At 33.3% G+C, this 13744-nt stretch overlaps 1 protein-coding gene across 1 annotated transcript in view; it reads right to left on the bottom strand.

Moving 5' to 3' along the window:
• CDH9 (cadherin 9) overlaps positions 1-13744 on the bottom strand; it is a 67099-nt gene that overhangs the window by 28736 nt on the left and 24619 nt on the right. The window lies entirely within an intron of this gene.

The raw sequence follows: 13744 nt of genomic DNA, 5'->3' as shown, positions 1-13744 counted from the left end.
TGAATACAATACAAACGCCATTCTAACTTAGTACCTTAAATTGGACTAGAAAAGAATGGCTAAAGCTGAACAAAGCCTCCAGCCCCAGCCCTCCCACTGTTCAATACCTTGATACAATAACTTTAGTTTTCCTTTGGCAGCAATTGTAACTGTGAACTGCATCAGATGCCCTGCATGAGAATTTGGAAAGTGTTATAGATGCAATAACAAGTGGGAAACAGTAAAAAGAACAAGAAGCGGTTTGATGTATCGGTGGGAGAACACTGTTTATTCTTTTGGAAAGCTTCATTTTCCCCTTCTTACCATAAAGAAAGTCACTGCTGAAATAACAATACTGGTACCATCAAATGGCAGTGATAAGACAGAGAAAAGAGTAGTCAGAGTTTTCAAGTGCTAATGTTGACTGGCTTTTACATTGCATTCCCTAGTGACTAAAGAGGTACAGTATAAAGTAATTATAATAAATTAAATGCAGCTTAGGAATCTTCATGTTGTTCAATACACTGTATGTACTTGCAATTAGAAATCACACTTAGGCAAAGCAAGTATCTGCAGTCTATGTTCAAAAAAAAATTGAAACCAAAAATGAAAATAATAAAACACAACATTATCTTCAAAATATCTATTCAAAATAGTGAAACTCCCCCGCAGCATGTTTCTGGGCCTGGAGCTGCTATGCATATTGAAAGGTTGTTCCAAGTAGATAGAACTAGTTGCTAATGAAACCAATATGTTGAAGGAGCAACAAGTAATACCATAATTTGGCAGTTAATTATGTTGGTTGCTCTTTCACTGACCACAATGCTTTAATGGAGTATATGGAAACAATCCAGCTTTATGGACTACCAGCTGCCATCTGTGGCAGATCAGCCACAGGAACTCCACCACTTCTTTCCTTGTTAAACATGAGAGCTGGAGACCTTGGCCCTTTTTCCCATCTTAATTTCTGGAAGACTTAAAAACAAAGAAACAAACAAACAAACAAACCCCCCCCCCCAGCTTTCAGCTGTTTTTATGATACACTTAGGAAGAACTTGTCCTCGTTGACCCTGCTAGGAGTAGTAGTTCATAAAGACTCAAACATAGTTATCTATTGGTTAAAAATCCTAATTCCTAGCCAACAGTTCCAACTAAGTTTTCAGTCCTATTATAATTTTTAATTTATAAAATAATGAAGAAATCATAGGGATGTTATTTCTCCACTACTTTGAGTGCCCTTTGTTCACGCAGTACAGTTTTAAGAAGCTATCTGCTTTGCCCTTTTCTCAGAAGGAGTTACCTGGGGTCCTCCATACAATCTCTACAGATTTCACTTATGAGCAAAAAAGCAAGCTTAAAAGAAAGTGTTTTCAATAATCGCCACCTTTTAGGACTAAACTTTGAGTTTCTGAGTTCTCTGTACAGCTCTGTATTTTAAAATGCAACACAGACCAGTTTATGGGGTTTTTGGAAGGAAAAGTTAGTTTTCTGTACCTATTTAAAATTTGCTCTCTTCTTTTGAGCTCTGCTTTTGTATCTCTCTATTAGATTTCGGAGAGATTCTGCTATGGATTTCTGTTTATGACTGGAAGCTAGAACCTCACTCTCTTTTGCATATTAAAAATTTGTCTGTAATACAAGTAAATAGAAATCTTTACAGAGTTTCTATCTTTTGCCAGCTCTGCAAACAGGTGCAATTTGAAACCATATGTGAATTTCTATTATGACCATGAAAATGTAGTACATGACTATTAAGACAACAGGCTGGTTTCATATTTATTTTATTTTGGGGCATTTTTATCATCTGTGGGAACTCCTGTTTGGGTGGTGATAAAGTCTGACTCTTTAAACATTAATACAGCTGTGGAAAATAATAATTTTCTATGAAAGTGCAGTAAAAGAAGTTAACGGTAAAAAATCTACATTAGTATCTGATATGTGATTCATGAAAGCCTCTGGCTTCTGTCACGTTAGATACTGTGGATATTGTCTGTGGAAATGACAATAAAGACCTGTAATTTGGAAGAGAAATGGAGTCTAAAGCAGAGAAAATGAAACAAATTCAGGGCTGTCTCAGTCATGGGCTTTTTTAAAATTACATTAGTTAGAATACTATTTTTAGACAAAAGCAAGACTTCTAGAGCTTGCATGGCTATATATATAAGTAAATATAGATGTAAGTATATACGTGTGTATGTATATACATGTAGATAAACCTCCTGAAATATTAAATAGGTTCACTAGGGACTTTTATGTTATTATTTCTAGACATTCCATTTATCTTCAAAAGTGTTCAAATATCTTGAGTATAATCTTCAAATGATACCCATGCAGAAGTGCTTTACTGAAGACTGAGTTTCCAATGTCTGCAAATTGATCACAAGTGCATTGGCTATTGATTGCAGGGTTATGGTCACAGTAAATGACGCACATAATAAGGGTTATCTTATATGGACAAATCTCATAGATTTTAAATCTTCTGGTTGAAAAAATTTAAGGTATTGATTCCAAATTTCTTGTCTGGGAAACGCCTGACCTAATTTCCAAAGGTTTAGACGCTGGAGTGTCTAGGTCTCAGTGAAAATTAGTTGGACATATGCTTTTAAATAGTTTGTTTCTCTTACTTAGGTAGACACGCTTTCCTGATAACTAAGGTATCTTTTAATATCTTGTTCATGAAAAGTCAGTATTAGTCTTCTAGACCATGAAATATAAGATACTTTTTTTTTTTTCTGTCCTCTCTTTTAACCACCTCAGTGCAATAAAGAGTTGGCTATTATTCAGGTGGGTTTTTTTACACAGCTGTCATATATTTTGAATTTATGATGAAATAAACCTTTTGATCTTTTGTTTACATCTCCAGTATACTGTGCACATCACCTTATTTATCACAGGCTATTAATCATTTGCCTTGGAGCAGAGAGGAGTAACTGTTATTGAGTTGGCTTTCTGACAGAAAGCTTTGATGAGAATTTGCTATTTATTCGCAGCAACTCTTAAAAGCAGGGTATTTAAACGAATATATATACTTTGGTGGACAGCAAATTAGGTTGTTTTGCTTTGTTTTTTAAATTATCAATTAGGTGTGAGAAATATGTATTTTAAATATGAAGATATGAACAACTTTCATAAGGAATAAAATTGATACTTGCACAGATCTTAATTATACCTGATCTTAATTTCACAATGTCACATATCTATGAGGTTGTAAGAAAAAGCTCTTCTGGAGAGTCTTTTGAGGCATCTGGTTACATAGTAAACAATAAAGTAACTGTGAGTTTCAGGATTTCCCTGTGAAAACTTGCAGATGGATATTTTTCTCGATATTAAGAAAAATACAGTGTTTGCCATGACAAGTGCTGTAGCCTATCTTGTTCCATGTACTTAGTAAAAGATGAGTATCAGTGGGAATATAATGCAGAGTAGCTTCCAAATAAGCAGGAGTTAGACAAGATAGTCCAAGATAAGACTTCTTACCTTCATTTTCTTGACTCTGTGAAGGCTGTGTATGACACAGAAAATTTCCAAAATGACTATATGATTGGCAAGAAAGAAAAATGATGACATGTAATAGAATTCAAGCTGAATTGTTAATTGAAGAAAACCACGCACACAGTAATTGCCATTTCAATTATTCATCTTGTATGCTGCTAGAAACTTGTTACCAATTCTTATACCTATTTTCATCATTTAACTGAAAGAAATGTCATTTACCATTTCTGTAATATATATAAACATATTTATCTATTATATATACATATATATATATATATGCATGGGCACATTTTCAGTGAGAAATTTACTTATTTAACAATCTTGTATCCATTATGGGCAGACTTTCATAGTCCTTCCATCTCAGTAGAGAGCCATTCAATGGTCTCTTTTAGGGAGAACTCTTTTGGAAGGGTAATGTTCCTCTCCTGACCTTCCTACTCTTAGGCTGGTGGTACACTGAAGATAGATCATTTGTAATAGAAGTAGTACTAATCATTCAGATTCATATGAGATAAAGTTTTCATTTCTCAGTAGCTCTACTAAAACTGAGAGTTAGGGGTGGAGTGGGATAGCTCATTAAATGAGATACACATAAATAAAGAAGTAGGAGCATGGACCTTTGTTTCATGACAGATTGGTCTGTTTGATGAGACTTAGTTCTTTGGGAGACTGAAAATTATGTAAACACATCTTTATGTACATTTTACTCTGTGTGACAGTTACTTTAAGTTATCATATATTAGAAAAATAAATTGTAAAAGATTGTGTTTTATCTTATGCACAAGTATGATCCATTGTATATTACTTACACATTTTGGAAACCCTTAGAAGTTACAGATAAATCTGGCAGGGAAAAAAAATCCAAACCACCCTGCCTTTGTGTTTGATTTTCAAAATAGATGCATGCATGCGTTAGCATGTTTTTAAAAAATAAACCTGACATTCTACACGCAGCTGCATAACATTAGCAACTAAAATGTATATTCAAGCATTCAGAAAGCTGCCTTTACTTTTATAAATTACTGAAAAGCTTCTGCATTCAGAAGATTAGGCTAAGTAAGCATCCCAGATGTGCTTTGATTTAACAGAATAAAAAAGAGAAATCATATTTCTCAATATGATTTGTAAATTTATTTTATGGCTACATATAACCAATTCTGAAACAGGTTTAACTTATACCTAGTTAATTACAATTCCTTACTTAGATCTGTGTGTCCAGTCTTCCCAGCCTACAACAGATCCAAAGTTTGAGAAATCCCATTTTCAAAACTCATTTAAATTAAGAAGAAAAAAAAAAAATTTAGACACCTAAACCTACACAAGTAACTTAACTACACAGTGTCGGAAAAAAATCCTGTACATTAGCATGATATAAACAGAGACATTAATGTTAGCACTTTAAGACCAAGATCTGACCTTAGACAACAGATTACCTTCTCCCCACTACTAACTTGCTTACTTTAATGTCATGTTATAATTGTAATAAAGGATATAAAATGGGCATGCCTCTATTTGACATCTTCCTTCTGATAAAGAAGTAATGTCAATTAGTCCCAGCTATTCCAGTCCTTGGTACTAGCAGTTCAATTGCCTCAGGCTCCAATATTGTCACATAAATGTGAGAAGGAGCTCACCGCACCTGTTATATTGTATGCTGTCTTAAAAGAAGCAAAATTATTTGGCAGCTGGTAGCTGCAAGAGCTCATAAGGGAATAAATTAGGTGCCTGTAAACTGGCATCATAGATAGAAACTCAGTATTTACTCTGGCTCTGAAAACAAGTTGCACATGGCTGTGAATTGTAACATGTTTATATCAAAGGATGTATAAAGGTTGCATGTTCATATCAGGAGGTATATATACTGGCTGAAGTAATGTGGCTGTTCCTTTATACTTTCAGAATGTCAATGAGATTTTTGTTTTTTAGATGTGAAGCCGTGAAAGATGAAAAGACCTTGGTTTAACATCCTATCAGAAAGACATCTCTAACAATGCAGAACTTATCCCATTGTACTGCACTGCAGTGTGAGCAAAAGTGCTGATGTAAAGAGTTTGGGCTCATTATGCTTTTGTTCAGAGATTATAGTGTTATAGCTGAAAATCTACTGAAATAAAAAGAAGGAAAATGGATAGATTAAAAAATGTTTAGTGGAAGTATGATACAGGAACTTTTAATGCTGATTTCAAGCTCTAATCTACAGAGGTCCAGACCTATGGTTTTTTTTGTTTTGTTTTCAATGTACACATATAATGGGAAATAATAAAATTGTTGCAATAAAGTAGCCAGGCAAACAGTATTTTACTGAGTCATTTCAGAGGAATATAATAGGGAGCCACGTTTAAAATAGCCCAGGCCTGAAAATTCCATTTGGCAAGAAGACTGCTACTCCACGGGTGCTGTAATGTCTGTTGCTGCAGTAGCTGAACACACTTCGACATATCTATGGAGCAGAGCTGTTCTAGTCTTCCACTAGTGGGTGGGGAATTGATACATAGAGAGATTAAATGAGCTTGTGTTCACCTACAAACTGCATCTCCAAAGTTTAGGCTAACCAGTTTACAAAGCCTATAGTAGCCTATAGTGCTTTAAAAGTCACCCATCCTGCTTACTAATCGCTGCATTTGAACTGCTGTCATCTTAGTTCTTCCTATGAGAAATAGTTTAGACCAGCATGCTGTGAAAGGTCAGCAGGTGGAGGTTTATGGGAGCTCAGAGGAGGTCAAAAACTTCTAAAAATGAATTGACAGCAGCTCAGTTCCTGTAGGACTGAAATATGGAAATTATTTATACCTTCCTGTGTTTACAGCAAGTGCTAACTTTATTTGTTGACAGCACTTCTGCAAAACCTTTATTTCTTCTACCACCAAGAGTGAGCAGTTACTCACAGGGGGTGAATAGATGATTCTGATTTTCCCGTTGTGCTGCCTCAGACTTGTGGTGTCTTAATAAGAAACAAAACCTGCCCCCTCCCCTCCCCCCCCCACCCCCCCGAAAAAAAAAAAAAAAAAAAAAAAGATGAGAAAGGAAGCGGGAGTCTTGTCTAGAAGATATGAGGATTTTGTAGCTGAAGAAAACTGAATGTCAAGTGATTTTTAGCTGAGGTTAGATACTGCTGGATGAAAGAGTCTCTCCTGCTTTTATCTGCTATGCTTTGCATGGTCCTGTCGCTTCCGTAGTACCAGCTCTGGCATCTGACTTCATGTGATCCCTCCAAGGGAAAAACAGTAGTGGAAAAAGAATATTGACCTTGAACAATCCATTTTTCTGATGAATTAGCTCCTTAAACTTTCTTCTTTTATGTTTAGAAGGAAACTGGGTAAGGCATAAGACAGCACAAATAGGAGCAGAGACACCAAAAGAAGAAAAAGAGCACCACTACTTTTGGCTGTAGCTTGAGATCTGCTTCTCTGTAGTGTTAAAATGTTCTATAAATCTTAAATTTGTGGATTATTTAAATTCTTCAGAAGTACTGCTTTGAATCTTGTTAAGGCTGATTTTTGTCCCTCATTTTTCTGAATGTGCAGTCCCTCGATTTTTTCAGGTGTGACATTAACACATTCTGCATAAACTTTAAAGGAACTATAGTATTTCTAATGACTTATGAGGAATTTCCCAAATTTTATAAACATGATTTATTTAAGTTTCCTCTTTACCTTCATATACATATATATATATACATAATATATACATATTAGGTTTTATGTGATTTCTTATATTAGTTTTTTAAGTGTTTATCTTTTTTTCAGTCAGTAACAGAATAATGCAGCATCAGTAATGGATAAAATGACTAAATATAAAATCAACAAAGCTCTGAAAGAGAAAAACAAATAGATGAATTCAATAGTTACTTTGCATTTCATATGTTGTATTTGGATGTTGAATAGAGCTGTACAACAATATTGTCCCAAAATGTTATTGTTAAAAAATAGTTAAATTGCTTTCTGGATTCTAAAAGGAAACTTGTATTTCTTTTGGATCAGCGAGTATGTTTATTTGTTTCTCGAGCTTAAATAATTAGTTGGGAGTGTTGTAAACTCATAGATCTTTCCTCTGAGAATGGTTTCCTTCTTTCTCTTGAAGAGCCAAAATGTCTACATTAACTATGATTTTGTTTATCTATCCTCAGGAAAAAAGCAGTAATTGTAAATTGTTATTTAAATTTTACAGTAATTGTGTACATTAATCATGAAATAAAGTTGGTGCAGTGAGATCCTAACACTTACATAACATCCAGCTTGAAATCACTGGACCTGCAGAAATTCAAAATAACCTGTTCATAGTATCAGAGCTGTAGTAAGTAAGTTCCTTGCACAATAGACCTCTTTTTTGCTAGGAAAATGCTGTCCATATTTTATATACATACTTATACAAATGATAAAATAATTTAAGGAAAAAAACCCTCATGATCAAAGTAAGATTCCTTTGGTGTTCTAATGTTTCTTTTCTTTTTTAACTGGAAATACAAATTTTTAAAACACCAACTCATACACTTCTGCAAAAGTTCTACCTCATGTCAAATACAAAATATTTGTAAAGAATTCTATATGCTATCCTAATAAAAATGTAATGCAAGCCTATTGAAATAAAAATGCTATGCATGTATCTAACAGAATGCATGTGCAGAACTGACAAAACCACAAAATACACCAATTTTACTGGAAAAGTAGATTTATATTTTTAACTATTCAACAAAATGAGGTTTTTCCCTTTTCACCTAGATGGTTTATTTTAAGAAAATATTATGAGGCATTGAACTCATATTTTATGTTTTCATCTGTATTTTATTGAAGGGTGGCTTTGTTTTCACTATAAAGACTTGCATAAAAATAATAAAGAAGGTAAATCTAAGAAGGATAAAAATACTGGATTTAAAGAAGAGAATCCTATGCAGGTTCTACAGAGGTTTTGAAATTCTTTAGTTCTACTGGCAAATGCAGACAGAAATATAGGAAGTATTCTATCTACAGGATTTCTGCCACTGTGCTTAGTTTGACTAAAAGGAATTCTAATGCTGTATTTTAAGTGCAGTAAAACATGAACTTGCAGGTGAAATATTTATTTGAAATATATCTTCCTCTATATATAAAGATAACTCAATTCATTTAAAAATAGAGTATAAGTTAATAATTATCATTCTGGAATTTTGCAAGTTAGCAAAGCAGTTTTCACAAGCTTGTGGCAAAGTCAAGACAGTCATTCACAGCTTTTTTTAATAAGCAGCTGAAATGAGGGAAAATATGCAGAGAGGAAAATATAATTATTTCCTGCTGAAATATGAAAGATGAGAGCTGCTTCCATTTAGTCGTTTACACACATCTGTACGTTAATGCTTACTGACATAAGCAAATTCAAAAATAGAAAATGTGATGGTTCCTGTATTTGGTTCAGGTTTTTTTGTTTTGTTTTGTTTTGTTTTTTTCTTTCTTTTTTTTAATTGTAAGGCCTACTTAGTCTTGTAAGAGCTTCCTATACAAGCTAACAAACTGTTCTTGAGAAATACATTTATGATTATGTGATGCTGAAAATGTGATGTAACTAAATATCACAAAGCACTCTTACTTTAAACCCAGTAGTAGTTGTGATTCTTACAGATTCCCAAGCAATACTGTAGCAAGAGTGAGCAACAATAATGGAACTTCCTTCACAATCATTATGTAATTGATGTTGCAGTATATACTACTGCACTCATAGACAATAGCATGGTAATAAAAATGGAAGTATTAGTGCATATTACCCTGTGTGTTTTACTGCAATTTCATCTCTTCTTCTCTCTTTTAATCTGTGCATATTTATTTTATATATATATATATCTTAGAGTATCTGTTAAATACTAGGCACGTTTAGGCACATTCTAATCCTGTATGCCTGAGTTGAAAATGGCTATATTTATATTTCATATATAATGTCCTATCAAGCTTCACTGTTCAGCCATAAGGAAAACTCTTTTATTCTGAGTGTATGTGCAATAAAAGTAATTTAATGGAAAAATTATAAATTTTAAATTTAGCCATTTAAAATATGGCACTCTATATCATACAAATCTTGTCATGCAGAAATTCTGAACTAGGGGATGCCTTTGGTTAGATCCATAAAATCTAGAAAGTAGCAGTTAAGTAGGAAGAAACGAGTGCTAAGTTAAATTAGGCATTATCCCTTCTCTTAATAGGATCAATTCAAAGATTAAAAAGAAGTTGTGAAATACTCATCAGCTGCACGCTTAAGATGTTTAATAAGAAAAGATGGTAAGCCTTACTCATTAAAATTAGCAAGGAAGGTACAGAAGGATGCAATATTGACCCAGGTGTCAAAAGGGATTGAACTCCACTGGAGATCTCATTGCTAACTTCCCTTTTTAAAGATTTCTTAATAAATTTATTTATATACTGACAAAAGTATTTTTCACAATGAGGTGTAGGGTTAGGTTTGATTTTGTTTTATTTTTGCTTTTTAGCAATCATTTTTCACTTGGAAAAATACTTCGATCATAGTTTTGACTCATTTAAGCCTTGAAGATGAAAGTAGATTTTAAGTATGATCAGGGCTGTACTTTCCCTTCTACATGAAGAGGAAATTAAAAGATTATGCTCAAGATGTATATTTAGCTTCTCTGAAGTTTCCTCTTAAAATATTTCTAAAATACAGCCAAATCAGAACAGGTCATGCTTCAAATCCATATGTTCTTCATTGTGACCAAGACTGTATCTTATAGCTTTGACATTCTGTTAAAGATGTTGAACATTTTTGTTCCTATATTTTCTGTATTATGCTTTGATTAACCTTTATGGTCTGTCTAGCATCTTTTTCACATTTTTTTGAATTATTTTTTATTGAATCTACTTACCTAGTCTGACATAAATCTCAGGATTCTTCCAGTTAATTTTAGCACTCTAAAAATATATCTACAGCAGTTATTATCCTCCAGTTCTTCAGTTGATTTTAATGAGAAATTCTGTTATTGAGTTTTGATATCTCTTAGACTAACTTTCTCCTTTTATTTTTGAAGTTAATATCGCTGTGAACATTTAGCATGATCATTTCCATAAAAGCTATCTGAAATGACACTGCAGTCAGCTCACTTCAGTGGTTTTGATTGCTTCCAGTACTAACTTTGCTACACAGCATTTTAGGTATACCCATAATGCTGTTAGATATGACTGGATCCCATTTAGGCATAGCAAGGCTAATTTATGTATAGCTGCATGACTACAATGTAGATATGACAACAGGATTACCACAAACTAGTGCACAAATAAGCATTTATATTTCCCTCTGGGCTTGGATAGGTTGTGCTGAAAATCCATGTTATACTTTCACTGTTTTAACTATCAAACTAGTTAAACATGAGTAAGTTTTGCTGATTGGTATTGAAAATCACACATTCTGTCAGAGGTGTTGACTTATCATCTTCCCTTGTGTGCTTTAGATCTAGTTCTTCCAATAGTAACATAGTGAGAAATATGTAGTATGACATGTCATTTGACTAACAGATACACACAGAGCTAGAAACATTGCTAGTGATTATTCCTCTTCAGTTTCTCAAACTTAGTGACATTTTCCTGAGCTTTCATAAATATCCATTGCCATATTTGTTGAACTTCGCAAACAATAAACATAACAGGTAAAAAAAAATATATTTTAAGACACAAAATTGGGAGGAAGAAAAGAATAGGATGAAAGAGATTTTCCCACAAATTTTTTACTTGCCTCTCATGAATATATTTCTTAAAATATGTATAATATAATTATGTAGTTGTTTGCAGTCAGAAAACTTACTTGGTTAGGTATGCAAGAATCTGTGTATATATAGTTGTAACAAATAACCTTCATCATCCTAAGTATTTATGCAGGTAATCAAGAGCTACACTGATCTTTTCATTTGATTTGGTCTTACCAAAGATGATCACTTTGTTCCAGAGATTCTTGGTTTTATTTTATTATTCTTATTTTCTTTCATTTGTTTTAGAGAAACATAGAATTAAGAGCCACTTGAGTTTTTATTCTGAAGTCTTCTGGTTTTCTGAAATGCACTTTTGTGATCTGTCTTTTTTCTTTCTTTTCATTTTCAGTATATTTTTTATACTATTCTTTTAGATTTACTTACTTTCACAGCAGCAATAATCCTAATATGCACTCAGTAACTTCTATTTCTTATTCTTTCATGACTTACTTTACACAAACCTCCGATTTCAAATTCCATCTTAAATTCTACAGTCTGGAAGCAACTAAAAGGTTTGGTCCTACTTCCTTACCAAGTTCAACTTTTAAACTTCTATTTGACACCTTTCTAATCTGTAAACAGCAATATATACTAAAACCACTGAAGACATTAAGTGTTGAGGTGTAATGAACCTACTTGCATAATTGACAATTCTGTAAATTTGTGATGTTCTGCAATAAACAGTATGTTCAGGAAAGAATTATTTGGACCGCATATCCAGACAAAAGAAAAGCTAATTGTTCATTAAATCTTACCTCTTGAATGAATAATAATTACAACTGCTTAAATGCCATTTTTATAATGCATTGGAGATTTTTTTTAATGGATATCCTAGCCACCGTAGAAAGTATGAACCGGGAGCTACTTCCACAGCCCATTGTTTGAGCTTAAGTTTTGTCAGTCTCTCTCTTTTCCTCTTTTCTCTGCATTTTTTTATACATGCTGCCTAGTGCATATTTGCTGCCTTATGCTTGTATAGCTTTCTTTTGTCTAGATATTTCTAGAACTATATTATCTTCATTTTTTGTTTTATGTGTTCTCTTGTGTGCTGTATGGGAATGTTTAAAAAAGTACCACTTGCTCACCTGTAAGTTGTATTCCACTTATGGCAAGTATCTCACCTTTTCACTCCTAAGTTACTTCCTCCAGTTATGGCATCTGCTTCCTTATCTGAGGAATGGGACAAAGGAACTCCAAGAAAAAATATATTTGTTTATCCCTTATTTGCCTATCTGTACATCCTGAGTGTTGAATTAACATTCTTATTACTCACTTCAGAAATACAGAATTTCTGCTTCTTGAATGGGCTGATTTGGATTTGGGTTCTTATGCTCTGCTACCTCAAGTAATTACGAAACTACTTTTACTCAAATTCAATGCTAAGAATTGCCATTCCAGCATAGTTTTTATATCCCCACATAGAAATGTCAACTAAACAGAGAAAAGAGTAATTCAGATCCCTTTTTTTTGTCTTCATATTGGTAGTTAAGGGGCTTTTTTTACTATTTAAATCCTTTTCCTCTAATTCTTTCTTCACAGTAAACCTCCCCTTTACTTGGGTCTTTTATTGACACTTTTTCAGCTTAAAGAGGTATTTACACTATCCTCATCAAATATAGACATTTCAGAGACTTAAAATTTCACAAGCAGTGCCAAACGACTGGATGTTATTCTGTTCTCTTCTGTTCATACTTCTCCATGGACTCTAATGAAGTTGGACTAAGTGATAAGGTTAAACAGGGACATCACACTTTTTATCCTATCTATTCCTACAGAGTTCCTTCCTTAAAATATGTATTTCAAATTAAATACGACATGTGCACTGCCAGCATTTCTCCTTCACAGATTATCAGCAAAGTAAATTTGGAATGGAAAGGATTTCTCTATTTTCCAGGTATCTTTAAAAGAACAATTCTTGAACTCTTTGCATTATACCTAGTCATGTAGGTATTCCCTTGTTGTGATTATAAAAGAGAGTTATAAAATAGTCTTCCTTTGCTGTATCTCTGCCAGTGCTCTCAGAGATAATTATTAGCTTCTGGAAATTATTTTGCAAAGATACAGATTAATCACAAATGTTGATTGGTGTCTTATTGTCTCTCCATCATCCAAAGCTGATTTTGCAAACCATTACAGTAATTCCTAATGTAAATAACTTCTGAGAATTTAGCTGTCAGTTGTTTCCCATAGCCTATGTATTGTATGCTTACTCATTAGAGAGACTGTCTCTGCTGTAAAAGAATGGAGCACTTAGGTAATCATGACAACTTCTGATGAATGTGTGCTGGTGAATATTGTCTATCTTTTTATATTATTTGAACAAAAGTCAGAGAATTAATTTCCTTTGATGCTATATTTCTCACCTGTCTTCTACTGTCATTTGACATTTTTACTTTTCAGTGCAGCACTTGTGACTAGCTGTAAGTTTTTGTCCATGAAGAAAAATATTTTTTAAACAGAAGGAGTTATTTCTTTGGAGAAGGAATTCACATGTTTGGTATCTTAAAAAAAAAAAACCCAAACAATCACACAAGTCCATATTTAAAAAAAAAA

This window comes from Falco peregrinus, chromosome 3 (genome assembly GCF_023634155.1).
Source record: "Falco peregrinus isolate bFalPer1 chromosome 3, bFalPer1.pri, whole genome shotgun sequence".
NCBI classification, from domain to species: Eukaryota; Metazoa; Chordata; class Aves; order Falconiformes; family Falconidae; genus Falco; species Falco peregrinus.
The sequence above is the reverse complement of the archived record's forward strand: the minus strand, read 5'-3'. Positions and strand labels throughout refer to the sequence as shown.